Source organism: Arachis ipaensis, chromosome B8 (genome assembly GCF_059453495.1).
Source record: "Arachis ipaensis isolate K30076 ecotype BB chromosome B8, ASM5945349v1, whole genome shotgun sequence".
Classification (NCBI taxonomy): domain Eukaryota; kingdom Viridiplantae; phylum Streptophyta; class Magnoliopsida; order Fabales; family Fabaceae; genus Arachis; species Arachis ipaensis.
In genome coordinates this window covers 46,121,045-46,126,922 of record NC_142443.1, presented here as the reverse complement: position 1 = coordinate 46,126,922, position 5,878 = coordinate 46,121,045, and the positions used below count along the sequence as shown (strand labels likewise).

At 35.1% G+C, this 5,878-nt stretch overlaps 1 non-coding gene across 1 annotated transcript; it reads right to left on the bottom strand.

Annotated features, from left to right (window-relative positions):
- Window positions 1-5,562: 5,562 nt before the first annotated feature.
- On the bottom strand, window positions 5,563-5,670 carry LOC148547926 (small nucleolar RNA R71). Its single transcript, XR_015898079.1, has one exon. It is a non-coding gene; the product is annotated as a small nucleolar RNA R71 (small nucleolar RNA).
- Window positions 5,671-5,878: the final 208 nt, after the last annotated feature.

Sequence of the window (5,878 nt, the reverse complement as noted above, 5' to 3'; positions counted from 1 at the left end):
TATTCATCCTTTCTTGCCCTTGAAGAATAGCACGAAGTCTGTCATCCATTGGAGGTTGGGGTGGATATGAGGATTCATTGGTTGGGAGAGAGGGTTCATAATAGGAAGGTGGTTCATCTTGATAATGATATAGAGATGGTGAATATTGAGGTGGTGGTTCATGAGAGTAGTTGTGTTGGAAAGGTGGTGGTTCTGTGTATGGTTCATTTGGCTCATAAGGTGGTTGGTATGGTGGATACGGGTTAGGATTATATGGAGGTGAATGGCAGAAAGGGGCTTGTGAGTTTGGTGGTCCAAAGTTATGTTGAGGAGAGGGTTCATAGGCATATGGTGGCGGTTGTTGATAGTCCATTGGAGGTGGTTGTTGCCATGAGGGTTGATCAAATCCTTGTGGCTCCTCCCATATTTGATTGTTCCAACATTGATGCCTATTTTCATCATAGTTTCCATTCCTTACAACAACATTGGAACCAAACTTGAAACCAGAGGGGTGAGAATTCATAGTAATTAATAAAAATTAAAAACAAAGATAAATAAACAAGCAAAAGAAAATTATTATTATTTTTTTTAAATATTTACAATAACCAATAAAAAGGCACACGTTTGCAATTCCCCGGCAACGGCGCCATTTTGACATTAGGATTTTTGCTAGTAAAGAATTTTATAAAAATAGTCGCGTTGTAGATATAGATTCTAAACCAATAGAAATTCCTTCGTGCAAACGTTTTGGTTGTCACAAGTAACAAACCCCTTTAAAAAATTGTTAACCGAGTATTTAAACCTCGGGTCGTCTTCTCAAGGAATTGCAGGGAGGTATGTTCTTATTATTGGTTATGGAGATTGTAAAATTGGGGTTTCAAGAATGAAGAACAATTATGACAAATAATTTGAATGGTAATTAAAAATAAATAAATACTGTAAAGCAAGCTTTTGGCAAGGTATGAGAATTTAGAAGTCCAAGTCTAGTTATCCTTATCAATAATAATGAAAATTGAATCGTAACTCCACTTAGTTAACCTTTGCTAGAGCAAGGGAAAGTCAAGTGACTAATTAGTGAGATCTTCAAATCCTAGTTAATTCCTAAGAAAAGATTGGGATTATTGAAGTTCAATTCAATTGGCAAGATAACAATTATCAATTATGCTGTTGAGTTGGATAACTTCCCGAGTTACTGATTTCTTAACCAAAATCAAAAGGGGAAAAGTAAATCTACTGGAATAAAAATGCCTTCAGATGGGAAGCAATAATCATGTAAATAAAAGAAAGTAATAATAACTAAAATACCTCAAATAATATTAAATAAAATATTCAAATCTAACATGGAAAAGATTCATAAGCCAATTTGGCAACATTTGTAGATACGAATAAAAGCATTAAAGTAAAAGTAGAATAGAAACATAAATTAAAGTAAACATTAAACCTGGATCAAGAGTTACTCCTAAAACTAAGAGAAGTCCTAAATCTTAATCCTAAGAGAGAGAGAGAGAGGAGAGAACTGATGAGCGGATAATTTATATGCTTTTTGACATTGTTTTTAGTATGTTTTTAGTAGGATCTAGTTACTTTTAGGGATGTTTTTAATAGATTTTGTGTTAAATTCACATTTCTGGACTTTACTATGAGTTTGTGTGTTTTTCTGTGATTTCAGGTATTTTCTGGCTGAAATTGAGGGACTTGAGCAGAAATCAGATTCAGAGGTTGAAAAAGGACTGCTGATGCTGTTGGATTCTGACCTCCCTGCACTCAAAGTGGATTTTCTGGAGCTACAAAACTCGAAATGGCGCGCTTCCACTTGCGTTGGAAAGTAGACATCCAGGGCTTTCCAGCAATATATAATAGTCTATACTTTGGCCAGGAATTGACGATGTAAACTGGCGTTCAACGCCAGCTTTCTACCCAAATCTGGCGTCCAGCGCCAGAAAAGGATCCAAAACCAGAGTTGAACGCCCAAACTGGCACAAAAACTGGCGTTCAACTCCACAAATGGCCTCTGCACGTGCAACACTTAAGCTCAGCCCAAACACACACCAAGTGGGCCCCGGAAGTGGATTTATACATGAAATACTTACTCATGTAAACCCTAGTAGCTAGTTTATTATAAATAGGACCTCTTACTATTGTATTAGGCATCCTAGATTGTATTCTGATCCTGTGATCACGTTTAGGGGGCTGGCCATCTCGGCCATGCCTGGACCTCTCACTTATGTATTTTCAACGGTAGAGTTTCTACACTCCATAGATTAAGGTGTGGAGCTCTGCTGTTCCTCAAAGATTAATGCAAGTACTACTGTTTTCTATTCAATTCTTCTTATTTCGCTTCTAAGATATCCATTCGCACCCAAGAACGTGATGAAGGTGATGATTATGTGTGACGCTCATCATCCTTCCCCCTTATGAACGCGTGCCTGACAAACACTTCTGTTCTACATGAATTAAGCTAGAATGAGTATCTCTTAGATCTCCTAACCAGAATCTTCGTGGCGTAAGCTAGAATGATGGCGGCATTCAAGAGAATCCGGAAAGTCTAAAACTTGTCTGTGTTATTTCGAGTAGGATTCAATGATTGAATGACTGTGACGAGCTTCAAACTCGCGATTGTTGGGCGTTAGTGACAGACGCAAAAGGAGGGTGAATCCTATTCCAGCATGATCGGGAACCGACAGATGAATAGCCGTGCCGTGACAGGGTGCGTGAGCATATTATTCACTGAGAGGAGGGGATGTAGCCACTGACAACGGTGATGCCCTTGCATAAAGCCAGCCATGGAAAGGAGTAAGACTGATTGGATGAAGATAGCAGGAAAGCAGAGGTTCAGAGGAACGAAAAGCATCTCCATTCGCTTATCTGAAATTCCTGCCAATGAATCTACATAAGTATCTCTATCCCTTTTATTGTTTATTTTAATCTAATAAAGTATCATGTTTAAATCCGCCTGACTGAGATTTACAAGGTGACCATAGCTTGCTTCATACCAACAATCTCCGTGGGATTCGACCCTTACTCACATAAGGTATTACTTGGACGACCCAGTGCACTTGCTGGTTAGTTGTATCGAAGTTGTGACAATTATGAATTAAGATCAGAGCACCAAGCTTTGGAGCCATTACCAGGATTTTTTCGAGCCTGGAGATCACAATTTCGTGCACCAAGTTTTTGGCGCCGTTGCCGGGGATTGTTTGAGTTTGGACAACTGACGGTTCATCTTGTTGCTCAGATTAGGTAATTTTCTTTTTATTTTATTTTCAAAAAAAAAAATTTTTTTCAAAAATCTTTCAAAAATTTCTCATCTGTTTTAAAAAAAAAAATATATGTTTTCAAAAATAAATTATTCTATGGTTTCAGAATTTTTAAGAATGAATTCTAGCGTTTCATGAAGCATGTTGAAGCCTGGCTGGCTGTAAAGCCATGTCTCAATCCTTATACCCAAGAGAAGAGCTTCTTTATCTTTCTTAGCCAATTGGCTGTTGAATGTAAGGAATGTCAGGCGTGTCATGTCTGAGTTACATACTAAAGCTTGGCCGGCTATTGAGCCATGCCTGACCCTTTGATTGGAGCTTTAGAGCATAAGATTCCTGGAATTCATATTGAAAATTTTGGAATCCTTATTTTTCTTTTCCAAAATAGTTTTTCGAAAATATAAAATAAAAATCCAAAAAAATTAGAAAATCATAAAAATCAAAAATATTTTGTGTTTCTTGTTTGAGTCTTGAGTCATATCATAAGTTTGGTGTCACTTGCATATGTATCTTGCATTTTTTTCGAAAATATCATGCATTCATAGTGTTCTTCATGATCTTCAAGTTGTTCTTGGTAAGTCTTCTTGTTTGATCTTGATGATTTTTTGTTTTGTGTCTTTTCATGTTTATCATATGCATTCTTGAATTCTTAGTGTCTAAGCATTAAAGAATTCTAAGTTTGGTGTCTTGCATGTTTTCTTTGCATTAAAAATTTTTCAAAAATATGTTCTTGATGTTCATCATGACATTCAAAGTGTTCTTGGTGTTCATCTTGACATTCATAGCATTCTTGCATGCATTCATTGTTTTGATCTAAAAATTTCATGCATTGCATATTTTTCATGTTTTTCATAAAAATTCAAAAAATCAAAAAAATATCTTTCCCTTTTTCTCTCATCAAATTCGAAAATTGAGTTGACTTTTTCAAAAATTTTTAAAAATCAAAGTTGTTTCTTATGAGTCAAATCAAATTTTCAATTTGAAAATCTTATCTTTTTCAAAATCTTTTTCAAAAATCAAATCCTTTTCAAATTTCTTAGTTATTTTCGAAAATTCCAAAAATCTTTTTAAAAAATCTTTTTCTTATTTTTATATAAAATTTTCGAAAATAACTAATCAATTAATGTTTTGATTCAAAAATTTCAAGTTTGTTACTTGCTTGTTAAGAAAGATTCAAACTTTGAGTTCTAGAATCATATCTTGTGATTTCTTATGAATCAAGTCATTAATTGAGATTTTAAAAATCAAATCTTTTTCAAAACTAATTTCAATCTTATCTTTTTCAAAAATATCTTTTCAAAATATCTTTTCTAACTTCCTAACTTTTTATCTTTTCAAAATTGGTTTTCAAAATTTGTTTCAACTAACTAACTAACTTTTTGTTTGTTTCTTAACTTTTTCAAAACTACCTAACTAACTCTCTCTCTCTAATTTTCGAAAATATCTTCCCTCTTTTTCAAAAATTTTTTTTATTAACTAATTATTTTTATTTTTTATTTAAAAAAAAAAATTTCGAAAAAAATTACTAACCTTTTTCAAAAACTATTTTCAAAAATCACTAATTCTTTTTCAAAAATTGTTTTCGAAAATTCACTTCCCCCTCTCATCTTCTTCTATTTGTTTATTGATATACTAACATCTTTCCTTCAACTCTCCAAAAATCCGAACCCCGTCTCTCTCTGAGTTCAGATTTTCTTCCCTTCTTTTCTTCTACTAACACAAGGATCCCTATACTGTGGTATAAAGGATCTCTATTATTATTATTATTTTTCTGTGGCCTCTTCTTTGTTATATGAGCAGGAGCAAGGACAAGAACATTCTTGTTGAAGCAGATCCAGAACCTGAAAGGACTCTGAAGAGAAAATTAAGAGAAGCTAAATTACAACAATCCAGAGATAACCTTTCAGAAATTTTCGAACAGGAAGAGGAGATGGCAGCCGAAAATAATAATAATGTAAGGAAGATGCTTGGTGACTTTACTGCACCTAATTCGAATTTACCTGGAAGAAGCATCTCCATTCCTGCCATTGGAGCAAACAACTTTGAGCTGAAACCTTAATTAGTTTCTCTGATGCAGCAGAACTGCAAGTTGCATGGACTTCCATCTGAAGATCCTTTTCAGTTCTTAACTGAATTCTTACAGATATGTGATACTGTTAAGACTAATGGAGTAGATCCTGAAGTCTACAGGCTCATGCTTTTCCCTTTTGCTGTAAGAGACAGAGCTAGATTATGGTTGGATTCTCAACCCAAAGACAGCCTGAACTCTTGGGATAAGCTGGTCACGGCTTTCTTAGCCAAGTACTTTCCTCCTCAAAAGCTGAGCAAGCTTAGAGCTGATGTTCAAACCTTCAGACAGAAAGAAGGCGAATCCCTCTATGAAGCTTGGGAAAGATACAAACAGTTGACCAAAAAGTGTCCTTCTGACATGCTTTCAAAATGGACCATCCTGGATATATTCTATGATGGTTTATCTGAGCTATCAAAGATGTCACTGGACACTTCTGCAGGTGGATCCATTCACCTAAAGAAAACGCCTGCAGAAGCTCAAGAACTCATTGACATGGTCGCTAATAACCAGTTCATGTACACTTCTGAAAGGAATCCTGTGAGTAATGGGACGCCTATGAAGAAGGGAGTTC